A 16,303-nucleotide genomic window follows, 5' to 3' on the forward strand; every position below is an offset into this window, starting at 1 on the left:
CACCATGGTCAAATCAATCTTCATTCATAGAACTCAGGAACAACCACATGGTCTTCGTGCAGCAGTCCGAATAAAACCTGCACACACAAGCTTTACGCACACAGATAGAACAATAAAGAAACAAGTAACACATGAAATAAAATTGAGACGAAAATGGTTATGGATAGAAAAAAATCAGTGAATAGCATGTATTGTATGCACAGTGTCAGAATTGTAGAGCACATCGCGAAAAAACAGTAGATAGACAACAAAACAAATAACTGTCAGTGACTATAGTAATATGTAAATATACATAAAATAAATAACCATTCGAGGTGCAACAAGTGTGTGCTACCTAAAACACAGGCTGGAGGAAATAGAGTGACATACAATAAAGAAATAGAATTGGACGTGGGACAATAAGATTCGAACAAAAAATTTAAAGTAAAAATATAAATAAGATACGGATAAAAAGCAGTTCAAGATACAAACAGCATTGAAAAGTTGAAAATGCAAAACTTTGAAGTAAATACAATATTTAGGCTAGAAAGTGGAAGTTATATGTGTTAAAGTACTGTTTAGAATACAACGCTACTAACATCCAAAATAAATGACGAGCGCGAGTTTCGGAAGATGTCAAAGTTAAGAGTTAGACCTCTGCATTCGGTCGAGAGAGGAATTGGAATGGAAAAGAACGAAGAAACCTTAAACGGTCTGAATTTCCTCATGCTCTTTCGCAGAACGCGCAAAATGATCTACTGTAATGTAGCCATGAAAACTTTTGTACAGAAAAATTATATCTACTCTGACGCGATGGCAGTTAAGATAAGGAAGATTCAGTGGGGAGCTCCTGGTGGAGCGAGAGGAGGAAGTTGAGCAAGGAAAGCGATATCGAAATACCCTTAAAAACGTTTTGCTGTACTCTGTCAATCATATCCCAGTTCGATTTGGAACTTCCAAACAACCGACGCATACTCCAAAAGCGGCAAGCATATAGACAGGTACAGCTTTAATACCGAAAATTGAGTACGGAACTCTCTCGAAAGTCTGCGTACGAATACGAGCATGAGTATGCGCATAGCCCGCTGAGCTATTGAGGAAGAGCTGAGGGTGCCGTAAAAAAGTACACCAAGGTATTTAATTTCATCAACCCTGTCCAATAGCACACAATTCACAGAAAAATGGTAGCAAATGCTGTGCGTTTTACGAGTAAATGAGACAATCCTAGTTTTGGAAGAACCGCGGGTAAGTCCATTATTCGCACACCAAACAGAGAAAGCAGATATGTTCGATTGCAACAAAGAGCAATCTTGAAAAGAATATATTACTTGAATATTTTTATATGAGCATAAAGATGAAACAAGAAGTTTAATTATAATAATATTATTATTGGCGCTCAGTAAGGACGTATGTGCGCTGTGCTCTCGCCCGTTTTTTGGCAAGCATCAGTTTTTACTCTGTGCCGACTGCGCGAAACGTGTTCAAACGAAGTGCGTCACTTGGACGGATGATGAGCTCCAACTATTGAAGTCCGGCTCTCGGACATTAGTGTGCGTCGTCGTCGTCTGACGGTGGTAGGCTTAGCGACGGTTGTGCGCCGGCAGCTACGTTCCTTGCTCCAATCGGCCCGCTCTTGTCCAGCCACCCGACTGGTTTTCCCCTTTCTACCGCGACCGGCGAACATGGCGCTGAGTTTGCCTCGCTATGGGCTCTCCTCCTCGACGCGCTTGAGGGAATATATTTTCTTAGCGATGAGGTTGCCCAGCTACGGGAGGAGAACGAGAGCATTCGTAGAGAGAACTCGCGGGCTTTCGTACAACAAGCCGAGGTCATTGCCTCTCTACGTGCCGATGTTTGCGGACTACGCCAGGAGTTTGTGCGGCGCGCTGCTTCGCAGTGTGAGCGCCCTCTCGTCGTTTCCGTGGGCAATGCTACCCTTGAGGAGCAGCCGTCTGTGGACTACTCCACCGCTCTCTATCGAGGAATGACTTCCGGCGATATTATCTGTTCATTTTCTGCCTCTGCTCCTCCCCGTGCGGTTAACCCACCTAGTGCGATGAAGAAGCACCGAAGTCGAGCCATCACTGGCGCATCGAGGCCATCTGTCCTGAACGTTGCCATTTACCAAAAGAAGCGTCCGAAGACTATTTTGCTCTCTAAGCTCAGTCCCGACACAACATCGGTAGACCTTACCAACCATCTAAAATCAGTGAATATTATCCCTATTTCCTGCCGGAAGCTGAAAACAAGGTACGACTCCTACTCGTCCTTCCATATTGAAGTTGATGAAGAATCCTACAGTAAGCTTGTTGAGCCTTCGATGTGGCCAATGGGTCGCATATACAAGGACATTCGTGGGAAGCTATACGACATGCTGCATCCCTCAGAACTGACGCTATATTGCAGTGGCCCCTAATTTGGACATCTATTATCAAAACGCCCAAGGCCTTCGGACTAAGGGATCTGAATTTTTTTCTAGCGTTTTGTCCTGTCGTTATACCGCTGTTGTGGTTACCGAAACCTGGCTGTCAAACGATATTCCTTCCAATGATTTCTTTCCAAATAATTACTCTGCTTTTCGTAGCGACCGCCCTGAAACTGGACCCAAACAAAGAGGAGCTGGTGTGCTCATTGCTATTGAAAGTTCTGTGAAGTGTGTTCGACGTTTCGATCTGGAAACTGTTGAAGAATGTGTGCGGCTTAAGCTCACTTTAAATCGACATGAAAAACTTTTACTTGCAGCTTTCTACATTCCTCCGAATCTTCCTGCTCCAGCCTATGATGATGTTCTGCTCTGAATCGAACATGTTATAACCCGTCATAGCAACCACAAACTTCTTATTCTAGGTGATTTTATTACTACAGGTTTCAACTGTAACTCATTTATTTCTTCTCACAACAATCATATATTAAGTAAGTGTAACACCTAGCTGGATATTATAGCCTTTAACTCTTTGCTGCAACACAATTTCATTGAAAACTGCTGTGGTAATATTCTTGACCCCCTTCTTGGATCACTGCCTTGTGGTGGCGGAGGGGCTTGCGAAACTCGATGAAGTCGTGAGCTCTGCTGTGTAGGGCCACCCAAGATAGACAGGTCACGGCAGAGAGTTCTGACAAAATGTGATTCACTGGAGAAGGTAATGGCAACCCACTCCAGTATTTCCTGCCAAGAAAACCCTATGGCCAGTCACAATACCATTAAAGATATGGCGCCGGAAGATGAGCCCCCCAGGTTGGAAGGCGTCCCACATGTTACTGGGGATGAACAAAGGGCGATTCCTACTAGCTCCAGGACGAATGAAGCGGCTGGGCTAAAGCCAAAAGGATGCTCAGTTTTGGATGTGTCGGGAAGCGACCGGAAAGTCCGATGTTGCAAGGAGATATATCACATAGCAACATGTAATGTAAGATCTATGACGCAAGGTAAACTAGATGTCGTCAAGCGAGAAATGGACAGATTGAACATTGATATCTTCGGTGTCAGCGAGCTCAAGTGGACCGGAATGGCAGAATTTAACTCCGGCGACCATTATGTCTTTTATTTTGGGCACGAACCCAAGAGAAGGAATGGGGTCGCTCTCATAGTAAACAGAAGAATGGGCAAAGCAGTGCTAGGGTACAACCCCGGATCCAAGGTCACCCTTTAAACACAACAGTTATCCAAGTCTATGCACCGATCACTACTGCTGAAGAAGCCGACGTTGAGATATTTTATGCGGACCTACAATGCCTTTTAGACCGCACCCCATCATCAGACGTCGTTTTTCTCATAGGAGACTGGAATGCTAAGGTCGAGAGTGAAGAAATATCCGGAATTATAGGCAAGTTCGGTCTTGGCGAGCCAAATGAAGCTGGGCAGAGGCCAGTAGTGTTTTGTCAAGAAAACAACCTGGCCATAGCGAATACTCATTTTCAACAGCACAAGAGGCGACTGTACACATGGACTTCACCGGACGGTCTGTACAGGAATCAGGTCGATTATATTCTTTGCCGGCAGAGAGGGAGAAGCGCTATACAAGCAGTAAAAAACAAGGCCTGGGGCCGATTGTGGCACCGATCATCAGCTTCTTGTTGCCAAAATTAAGCTTCGCTTGAGGAAAACGCAGAAAACTAGAAGGCCTTTCAGGCATGATCTGGATCAAATTCCATTAGAATATGCTGTGGAAGTGAGGAATCGATTTCAAGAATTAGATCTAGAAGGCAGAGAGACCGAAGAGATGTTGACTGATGTTCGTGATATAATACAAGAAGTTGCTACTAAGGTAGTTCCAAAGCAAAAGAAATGCAAGAAAGCAAACTGGTTATCTGAAGAGGCTTTGCAAATAGCTGAGGAAAGGATGGTGGCAAAAGTTATGGGGGATAGAGAAAGATACAAGGTTCTCAATGCGGGTTTTCAGAAAATAGCAAGGAGAGATAAGAATGCCTTCCTGAACATACAATGCTTGAAGCTGAGGACAACAGCCAATTAAGGAACACAAGAGCTCTGTATAAGACAATCAAAGATATCAAAGGAAGCTTCTGTGCTAAGCTGGGCGTGATAAAGGATAAACGAGGCAAGGACCTCTCTGAAGCATCAGAGGTAAAGTAGAGGTGGCAGAAATACACAGAAGAACTGTACAAGAAGGACCCGAATGTGCAAACCCAACATAAGACGGTTGTGATTACTGATCTCGAGCCGGGCATCCTGAAGAGTGAAGTTGAATGGGCCTTAGCCAGCCTTGCTAAGAACAAAGCTAGCGGAATTGATGGCATTCCAGCTGAGTTGCTTCAAAACCTCAACCATGACGCTGTTAACATTCTGCATACATTATGTCAGAAGATTTGGACAACCCTGCAGTGGCCACAGGATTGGAGGAGGTCAGTTTACATCCCCGTTCCAAAGAAAGGCAGTGCCAAAAATTGTTCCAACTACCACACAATCGCGCTTATTTCGCATGCTAGCAAGGCGATGTTGAAAATGGCTAGCCTTGAAAGCAATGGTTAGCCTTGACCGCCTAGTAAAGAGCAGAGACATTAGTCTGTCAACAAAGATCCGTATAACTCGTGCTATGGTCTTTCCAGTTGTGATGTGTGGATTCGAGAGTTGTACTGTGAAAAAGGCTGACCGCCGAAGAATTGACGCATTACACCTGGGTACACCTACAGCGTGGATGGCAGTGGCCACTGCTCAGTCAGTGTTTGGGGCACCATTAGTAAGGGCGCCGTCGGCACACTCGTGCGGACTGAGGGCTTGAACATCAGACCGAGATACTGCGAAATCCTTGCCGGTCACATTCTTCCCTACATCCTGGACGGACCGTTCCCGGATGGTTGCTACGTGTTCCAGCACGACCGCAGCCCCGTACACAAGGCGCGTGCTGTAAGCGACCTTCTTGAGCGCTGCGCCGTGCGTCAGCTCCCGTGGCCGCCTAACGGGGCTGACCTCAACCCCATCCAAAACATCTGGGGAGTCATGAAGAAGGAACTTTCCTCACGGCTTCTTGTGGTGGCACAGCTGACTAGCTCTGGCAGGCCGTCAAAGAGGAATGGGAAGCCCTGCGCCGACGTCCATACCTAGTTGCTGCATTATATGACTCTATGCCAAGACGACTAAGTCAAGTCATCGCGGCAGACGGCAACTTTTCGCCTCACTAAGGTACTCTGAAGAATGCCAATGACATTTTTATTCTGCTTTTGCAAATAAATTTCATCACTGGCAATAATTTTTGTGATTCGTCTTCAGTACCGAAGAGATTGTTAATCTCTTCGGTACTGAACCATTGTAAAGAAATTATCGTCAAATACTACGTATCGTAGACCCCAGTTAAAGAAAAAAATTTGCAGATGTTTTGCTGAACATAATATCAAGCTTATTGCGAAGATAGTGTCAATACGACAACTTCGAAAGAGAAGCAGCGCCCACAGGGAAGTTCGCCGTCTCTGTTATCTCACTGGCGTGAAAAAGCGCTCGTCACGGTGGCTGCCGATGCGGCGTCTTGGACCGCGTTGCCTAAAATCCGGCTATGGTGGATGCAGGGGATTAGCAGTAACATAACATGAGGGCAATATAAAAGGACAGCCAAAAACAAAACTCCGACTCGTTTCTTTACACAGCCGCGGTTTTACGGACTGCGGCTGTCCAACTGATCTGCCACAGCCCGATGTGCTCGATGAATAGGCGATGTGCGCTCCCCTTCGTCGGGACCGTCAACGGCAGAGCAGCTGAACGCAACACTGGTTATTTATCAAGCGCGACAAGCCCCGCGCGTAAGCGAGGGCGAAGTTTGTTGTCACTCGGGGCACTCTGGCTGCCAGCGAGCGGCGCGAGATAACAGCGCCGCTGTGCGGCCCCGTAGCCGCTCCGCTACCCTGAGCGGTGGTCCATTTTATTTTTCGGCCGATAGTACGTTCTGAAGAAACGAAAAATGCCACCAGAAGCCAAATGACGCTGCTGACGACAGGAACGGACAACACCTTGGCGCCAAAAAATGCACACCATCGAAAAGGTGACCATGCTCACCACGAAAGCTGCCGGCATCGGTTGAACGCTAAACATAGTGGACGTCTTGCAACAGTTTTTGCGTATCCGGATGTATTGATTCAAGACCTAAAAGCTGTTTTCTTCGGACAGGATGTGCTATGTGGGCATGCGGTAGAGACGGAAGCAGGTAGAAATTGAGGAAAATGTCTATCCAGCGATGTTGTATCCCGTCTACGCGTTCTGTCAAATGAGATGATCAGGCATTATCCCGGCTCATATGTCAAGGCCCAAAATGCAATTCTCACAGTGATGAGCTCATATTCGGGCGCCGCATAGGTGACGCATCTTTTACTCCCTCCTGAGAGTTTCTTGTTTTATGTAGACAGCTGTGAGAGGATGCGGAAAAGTCATACCCAAGGACATACATGGTAAGCCTACTCTTTTCTTTAGGTATAGGGTACGAAAGCAACGAAAGGTGTCCTTTCGTCGAATTGAGCCCTGCATGGTGCAGAAGTTTGCATCGAATATGTGATTTGCAGCTCGACAGGGCATGGTAGCCAGGTATGTCGGTCGAAAATGTCCATAAAGGAAAGAAAATTATTCCTCACTACGAAAAGCGGATATTTCAGATGCATGAAGAGCGCACGTTATTTAGGCAATGCAGAGATCATATCAGTTTTGCTAGATGTAAATGGAGACATGCGACAGCGTTAAGCCTTTCTGCAATCAAAGAAGCCGGGAGCGCATGGTGGATGAATGAACGGGTGTTGCCAGTAAGCGTACATGCCTCATGAGCAGGAGAACACCCCCTCAGAACACGGTCCTAATTCCTGTTGATGGTTCTGGTCAAATGACGTAACATAAGAAGGTTTGATAGCAGCAGTTACAAAAGCTATATATTACTGAATACACCTCCAGAAACGGGCGCCCATTGTTCGAAACATAATTACAGCCAATGAGAGAAAAAAGAGCCAAGAAATGCAAGCAAAGTTTTATGCAGCTAAAGTGTGTCTCTTCTGTCCGGTTGTCCCAAAAATGCACTAGAAAATCTAAGCCTAAGGAACTCCTTTGATATACGAAGTAATTATCCCCTGTCAAACGACGAGATCAGTGTGATGTTTTATTCCCGTATTCCCTGAGCTCGACGGCAAGGTTCACTTTGTGAGGTTGGAATTCCGCACGGGAGTATATTGCGGCGCCCATTTCGACTACTGTACTTTCTACAGGTGTTGGAAACGCTGAATGAGCGACCTCATATGGTAGGAAAGTTCAAACGGTTGCGTTTGTTTGCTTCTTTGACCCGTGCTTTCGTTTGTGTGTGTTTGTTCGTCTGCTTCGCGAGACGTAATCAAGACACATTTAGCTTGTTTATAGTCATCGGCCGCTCCTCCCTGGGCCACTAGGTGTGTGAATGAGAGTGGGCCCAAAGGCCGAAGCAAGCAGAGCTCCCCCTTTGAATGGGGAAGGAAAACTGGCTCACCGAGAAGAGCCCCATCGAATAACATGTTTTAGAGTTGTTGCTACCTGATAATTAAGAATTACTTTGTTCCTAATTTGTTGCAATAAACGAAGTTACATAAAGTAACAACATTCTACCGTTATCCGTTGATTCAGTACTATACGAGAAAAAGGACTTAAGGTGCTCCTAGTGGGCTCCTTGCCACCGAAATACCAGGCAAATTCTCTCATCTCAATAATCCCCCCTTAGGTGGCACGTGATGGCTATTTTGGCACTCGTCTTCTCTTCCACTTTTCTTCTTGCATTGCTTGCAACTCTCCTCTGCCTGCAGGAGGCAACGTGGGTGTAAGCCACAGTCAGATCGCCGATCTGTGTAATGTACTTTTTCCTGCTTCAGTCACAAAAAGAAATTTGCTTAGCGCAAGTGGACCCTAGAAAGAACGAGGAAGGGAGGTTTCACAACGAAGGTTAATGTGCAGAACGTCTGAACATCAGCCACGTCTTTCTGGTGTTGCGCAATATTTAATCCGAAAGCACAGAATCATTATCGCATCAAAAGTCCGGCGACGACATAGAATGGCCTAAAAACATTGTGACTAGCTGGTCCTTAATGCGATGTTCCATCTATTCTTCATAATCAACCTTTTATCACTCGCGGCTAGATGCCTGCGGAACCACCACATAGCTATTCCGCAATATAAAAGCACTGCATAATGGTATCGAGACGCTTTATTAGTGATAGAACAACGGAAAATTTTTCAGCAATTGTGGCACAACTCAAAGCTGAGGCCACCTAGTGAAGTCAAAAAAGGAGCCGCTTGTTGCCTCTCGTTCTTGGCCAGGAGGAACTGGCGTTCGAAATGGCAAGCTGACAACGCCATAATAGAAATGAAGAGAGAAAAATGGTAGGAAAGCAGTTGAAATTTAATTAAAGACAGCACATAAGGGTTCGAAAATAACACTGAGTAGTCTGAGGTTAAGAAACAGCCTAAAGCAGAATAAGTCACAGAAAGGCAAGGTAAAGAAATCGCTGTTGAGATCAAGAACAAAGGGGCCAGGAGATGGAGGGCAGAAAGAATTGCGACGAAAATATGACAGTAGATTCATCAGAGTAACGATTTTAAATTAGAGCGGACAAGTTCGCAAATGGGTGTCAGGAAGCCGGAACTGGTAAACGTATTTCGCTGTTAAAGAGCTAACATTCAGGTCAGGAGAATAATAGATCTCTCAAGTTGTGGAACAAAGCATATAAGCACACTTGAGCAGGTGTGCGGCCCTAAAAATAGATTTGGTCGGCAAAACCCCCCATTCGGTTACGGTCAGGCTACGGTAGGTCTAATAGTTGTGCGATGAAGTCAGTTTTCACACTTTAATAGAGTACTCACGGCATTGCGATAACGTGAGACTACACAAAGGTCCAGTTTCCGGAATACTGGGTGATTCGAAATGGCAAAATAAATGAAATGTCCAGAATGTGCGTATCTGCTGTTTATGTACGCCGAAAGTAAGAAAATATCTTACTTCAACTCTATTGCACCAAACAGAAAATATGCACTATTCATGAATTTGAATTTCCGCACATTGACTTGCACAAATCATTTTGTAGCAGTGGCAAATTTTACTACTCATGAACAGTTGCTCAATCTGTACTAAAAAACAATTCTGCATAATATTGCCCTTATTTTTGTTTTAGCTTGAGACGTTTGTACAAAAGGAAGATGGTGACATGCAAGCTGCTCGAGCATACATTGGCACGGGCTGCTGAAAGCTGATGTCCTTATAACCGAGAACAAGAGGCGCATGCTATAGATGCTGGCTTGGCAGACACTTGAAGCTGCCTTTAATGCCGCGTTTTCCTACAACCTTGGATATGCCGACACCTTGTCAATGGGCCTAACCAGAGGTGAAGTCATGGAAGTCTGAAAGAATTCTGCCTATTGTTTATTTTTCACTGTGTACCACATGCGCACCTAATAATTATCGATGAAACGAACAATCCTGGCTTTTTTTGTGAATGCATGTAAACTTTCAGGATGCTGTATATATGTATATATATATATATATATATATATATATATATATATATATATATATATATATATATATATATATATATATATATATATATATATATATATATTATTAGCTGCATGTAAAATACCTGCAGAAAACCAAACACAACCCCGTGTTTGGCGCATGATGGCCTTAGCCGCCTCTGCGCCGTAACACAGATCAAGTATAAAAGTATTCACAAAGAACAACATTAAACAATAATGGGATTGTCTGGATGCCAATGATGCAAAGCCAGTGGAGAAGCTTGAGTGAGCAATGTTGGGCAGCCGATGAGCCTGGCTGGATAGCAGTTATTAAAAGCCAGTGAGTAAGCTTGGTTGTATTGGATAGCCAGTGAGAGTGTCTGGATGTACCTTATATAGGAGCCAGTGGGTATGCTTGGGTGGAAGATAATGGGTAGCTGTTGAGTGAGGTTGTATACCAATAAATAAGCTAGTCTGCCATTGGTGGCCATTGTAGGAAAACCAGTCTAGTAGATTGGATTAAATCTTGGCACGGGTAGCGCCCCAATGAAATACCATTATTGGCCTCAGTATTGGAGTCGGTTCCCCCAATATTGGGCTGATGGCGGTCCATTGACGGCGCGCTACTTGGGTAGGTCTGGAGAGATTTAAGTTTTGTTTAGGGGGTAGGTTCAGTTGTTGGCTCGGTTATGATGATAACGATAATTATTTTACTTGAGTAATAGCTTTTGCTGAAAGCTGGAAATCTGCTTTATACGGCTTGAGAGTACTCATTCTGCCCGCAAGAAAGCATACTTCGCTGAATATCTCTCTACATTCAAGAACGAAAGACTCAGCGTATCATCTAACACGGCCTGCACGCAATCATGCAGAATTTCTAGGCTGAAACATTTACCCTGCTTCTTAGTTGCGACCTGCTTTCCTGATCGAGAATCGCGAAACATGCCTTACATGTTGCTTTACTTACTTTCATGAGATCTTCCGTTGAAGGGTGGGGCCTAAATTGCTCCAGATACGGAAAACAATTCTTAACGAAGTGTTGCGTCGCTCGTCCGAGGCTTGTAGCAGAGTACACCACTGCAATAGAGCAAGCACGCCATCATGCAGCGATTGGAGCCAACTAGATTCTGAATTTCTCTCCGCGGAACAATGACCGAACCAGCCTAATAAAAGTCCCACATGCACCCGTTTATTTCGTTAAAATGCCCTCCCGAATCCTTTTTATATACGCATGGCGAGTACTTCAACACGAAAATCACACTGTATACTGCATCATTGTCTGCACGCAGATTTTGCTGTATGGTGTCCTGGAGCTCCGCATGGGTCGCGAGAGACGCAGTAGCGAAGGGCTTCGCAATAACTCAGACCAACTGTTCTTCTTTGAGTATTGATGTCGCTGATATCATGCAGATTGTTTTGTAGAATGGCTACTTTGAAATATGGCCACATGGTTGGGAGTTGACTGGTCGACAGTAAAATTAGTAACAACGAATCGAATTCAATGAACGGCGGCTACAGATTAACCTGATTTGGTCTTGTAAAACAAACACAACTATCAATCTCGCGAATAAATCACGACATTACTAAAATTATAATTAAACGTCTCTGAAGATCTAGCGGTCTTCACCAAAATGGTGAGAAAAATACGCTTCTCCTACATGTAATACATTTTTGCGTTTGAACTGTAGCAAAGGTATTCGACATCCGAATGTGTAACAAGCACAAACAAAACGTTAACGGCGAAACTAGCGTAATACCTATCTGCAGAGAAGGCGAAAAACGCATTGATTGGAGAAATAGGTTTGCCTGGTGTACTGCCTCCACGCATGATGTAGTATTAACCAATCTTGCAGATATTTGTCTCATCTTGCCTTTTTTACGACGAGATTCTGAATACAAAACACGCAGCGCACACAAGCCGATAAACAATTATGGGACACATGGGTATAACACGGGTATAACACATGGGTATAACGGTATAACACGAGTGTTTATAGCTTCCATATGCTTTCATTCTGATTTTTGTGTTGAGGTGCGGACCAAATGCTTTGAACACCTCTATTTTCTGCTAATATCTCTGCCAAATTGCCTAATTGAAACCTTAAGCTGTGGTTTAGGTGTTTAACGCTATTTTACACACATTACAAAGGCCTCGAATACAATTTCGCACTAATGTAATGCCGAAGCTATCCGCTGCAATAAACAAAAACTTCTGTGTGGTTAACTGAATATCATACTTGGTTTACCAGCGCTTCTAGTACGTACATTTCAACCTTGCAAACTCTCATTGGCGTAATGTTTTACCTGGTCTTCCCCAAGGCAATGTCCTACGTCCTTTTCTGTTCCGCTTATATAATAAATAAATCTAATTGGACTCTTCAGTAAAGGCATGCCTTTGAGCCGATACCTGGGCATAATCCCGAACCAAGAAATCCCCAACTGGTCACGTTATCCTTAACAATAACAATGCGTTTGCTAATTTTTCAAACTTCTGCAAAATATGCCAAATGAATATCAATTTTTGAAACATTGTTTATATTTGCCAATATTATATTTTAAGCGCCATTCAATTTTTTATAGAGCGTGGCGCTACACAGGCAGCATGAAAGCTCATCTACAAATCGGGATTTTTTCTAAGTGCCACTTGCTGGTAAACCTTGATTGTTCGCTGAAATAGGGTTGCAAGCTGTCTCATAAGACGGTTTTGGCACTTGCATGAGCGATGCGTGTCGTAGAAAAGTCACAAGTACAAAGAGCCTCTCTGTGGATGAACGTGCGTCAGGATTTCTGTTTTATTTAGTAGGGGGGAGGATTTGACCGTGCAGTAGGTATTCGGCGATGCGTAAGAAGGTTTTTGCACTTGCATGAGTGATGTATGTCGTACAAAAATTACAAGTACAGAGAGCCTCCCTTTGGTTGAAGGTAGATTACGATTTCTGATTTTTAATAGAGAGGGAGAGGTTGGTCACCATGCAAACGGTATTTTTCTCTTGGCCTGTTAGCAAGTAAGCATTCATTACACTACAGGATACGAAGTAGCCAGCCCCAAACTGTTTTTAGGAAACCTATTTATTGCATTTCAAAGAAAAATTATGACTAAATTTACGGATAACTATTTCCTTATCATGGCGGAAAGACCTTCATCTGGTCGTGGAGCTTGCGTAAAGTGACGCCACATCACCACGGATACAAACTGCTCTGTTTCCAAGCATGTGACTTCACTTCTACTGGCACACTACATCCCTAGAAGAAACGAATATCCCCTCACGCATACCCGTTGAGTCATCCTTTACTCGTTACCTATTTGGAGACTCGTATATGAGCGGTCGTATTATTTGGCAGTGCCTTTGTGCTGCGTTTCGCTTTCGGTAACTGGACATTTGTCCGTTTTGTTTCAAAATGATAATATTAGGTACCTCAAAACGCTTTAAATTCAGCACAGACGTTGAAATTATTGTTGTGAGCAAAAAAATTAGCGAGCAAGCCTCTGACGTGTGAGAGCCGGCAAGTGACATGGCGTGGCACTCGTTGGTCGGTGTGTTGTGTTATGTAACGCAACGCTTGGCAATGCGAAGGTGGCAAGAGATGCCAATCAGGACTTCTCGTTTGATTTCGTTTTGGTTTCGTCAATAGGGACCGGGCGACCGTCGTATGGCGCGACCGTCACCTCAGAAGAACAAAGCCGGCCAATGGAAAACACTCTGCCAGCGGAATGCCGAGGCAGCGGAGAGGCGCAGCCAGTTCCGTTCGGGGAGACGTACGCAATCGCGTTTTCACCCGTTGTTCTGCGGAGTGACGTTCAAAGCTTAAGTAATCGCAAGGAATTTTGTTTTTTAACCAGGATATTCTTGAAAAAGAAGAGTCGTCCTCGGCGAGAAGTCAGTGTTTTCGGGACTACCTGGCACATGACATTTCTCTAGTATACTCGGAAAGGCCGCGCGGGTGATTTCGCAATTCACTATGAACCCCTCTAAAGACTTCGGTGAAACGACCTGCGCCTGCACTGCGCGGCAATGTTTTTTTCTTTTTCGAATCCCACCAGAAGACCAAACACCGCCGGGCAGCGAAGTGAGGGCGCCTTAGTGATACTCGCAATCATTGATATGGAGCTAGGTCATGAAAAAAAGAAAGCAATATAATCAAACGACTCTGAAGGGAGCGATAGTCAGTGATTTTTCAGTGTCAGCCTTGCAATGAGAGGTAGGAAAATCGGCAAACTGAAGAACAAGGCAGAAGTAGGATTGCTTTTTGGCAGGAAAAGCAAAGCAACAAACTTCCTTTACTCCTCGCACAGCTGGTTACCATGGCGCACGCTACCCGGTCTTGAGACTACCCAACTTAATTGTCATATGAACGAAGTGAAGCATCATCTTTAATGATACAACGATGCTTTGGTTGGACACTTCGAAGCTGCTACAGATAATTGACTTCGGATAAATTTAATGCGTTTCTCACCACATGCAGCGGAAGTTGTAAAAAAGAAAGTACATTTTACTGCTCTGGGCGACAATAATTTTCGGATACCTACTATGATAGTTGAGATTCAAGGAATATTTTGCTTTTGATCATCTAGGCCTTCTCTAAGCGCAAAAAGTTCATCGCGATTGACGGCGCCCCTCTCGGCATTTTAAGGCACTAATCCTGTACTGCCAAAGCCGTAAACTACAATCGAACAAAAATAGAGAGCCTGATGTGCTGTCGGATAGGCCTGCAGAAAATATAGGAGGGTTTTCTATTGCTAAAGGTCGACTGTGATAGGTCGTTCAGTAAGGTGTTCTCCTATCTCTACGTTCTATGAAATTGCACATACGACGTGAACTGCAGATTTTTGTACTGCTGTTAAGTCTGTTTTTCAGCGTTCGTCAAATTTGCAATTTCCCCGAGGTAAAAAGGCCTTATATTACTTGGTCTTAATCTGGAAATCTCGCGTTGACTAAAAGGCAGATGACAAACACTATGCTAGGCGGGCCAGGATATTGGCGCAGCTCAGAAATTACGCAAATCGGTGTCAAGTACGTACAACACCAATTGCAAATAAACAACAAAGAAATGTCTGTTCCTCAATAATAAATGTGCGCAGGACATATAGACATTCCTAACGGTAATCTCACGCCTTCGAAGAAAAAAACTGACTTTACGCTTCTTTTCGTTAACTAACGTTTTTTTTTTTTCACGTTCGAATTTTATGTGGAGCTGACAGAAGCTTTCGTGACCACGTTGTATTGCTCTGCAATGAGTGCTTTTATTGGGTGGAAGGCGTGCCAAAAACAAAGCTGGACAAATTCAAGAGGGTCTCAATGCAGACTCTCTTATCAGCACGCTGGCATTCGTTGACGAAAGAGATGAGGAATGGCAAAACGTTCGTGAGAATAGAAATTGTTCGTGCCCCCTATCTGGTCTTTCTATGCCAGTGAAAGCAGGTGTGCAAACATTATTTCTTCCTGCCACTGAGGGGGTAACGCGTCACGAATGGGGGGGCAATTTTCAATTGTCGATGAAATGGCGACTGCAGATACTGGAGTGCTTCTTCGGCTCCGAGGCTCCCGTGCCGTCACTTCAGGGAAACAAAAGGCACAAAGGTTTCGGTTGGAACAAGATTTTTAAAGGTTCCGCTTTTTCCACAACACATTAACAAAATCAGTAGATACCGACCTATTTCTTTGAACGAACTCTATTCATATGCCACCCTCCGCTTATGCGTGTATGCAAACTGGTAGAAATGAATCAGCCTAAAAGAATCCGATGAGCTTGCGTAGCTGCCAGTGCAACCAACAGCGTGACACGTTTTTCAGGCTTCGTTTCATCGGACATATTCACGCACAACGTCATTTAAATTTAGGAGTACCGAAGAAATCTCACACAAAACAAAGGCAGACTCCGCACTCCAATGTGGTCAGCTGGCGCTGGTGCATTCCAGCAAAGAGCGGAGCGCCTAGAGGCGGCTCCATTTGTACAGCTGTCCTGTCCCTGTAGGGTTTAACGTCCCATAGGGGCTCAAGCTAAGAGAGACGCCGTGTTTTAAGGCTCCATAAATTTGGACCACCTCGAATTCTTTAACGTGCAATGAAATCGCGCAACACTCGGGCGCCTTACGCCTCCATTGAACAGCGGACGCCGCGACGAGGATTCGGTCCCGCGTCTTCAGGCACGGTAGCCGAGCACCCCAACCACTGCCGCACCACGGCGCGCACTTCTCCTTTGAGAGGAGAGATTGAGATGTAAAGTTATATAACGTGCGGCAAAGTGCAAGGAAGATCCGCAGGTGGAAGGGAGCTCGTTAGTAATATTTCTCGTAAATAATACGATGTAAAACAAGGAACGCAACCGTAGAGGCTTTTCTCTTCTGCCGTACAGTTAGTTATGAAA

The sequence above is a fragment of the Amblyomma maculatum genome, chromosome 3 (assembly GCF_055883805.1).
Source record: "Amblyomma maculatum isolate TAMU_Amacu chromosome 3, ASM5588380v1, whole genome shotgun sequence".
Classification (NCBI taxonomy): Eukaryota; Metazoa; Arthropoda; class Arachnida; order Ixodida; family Ixodidae; genus Amblyomma; species Amblyomma maculatum.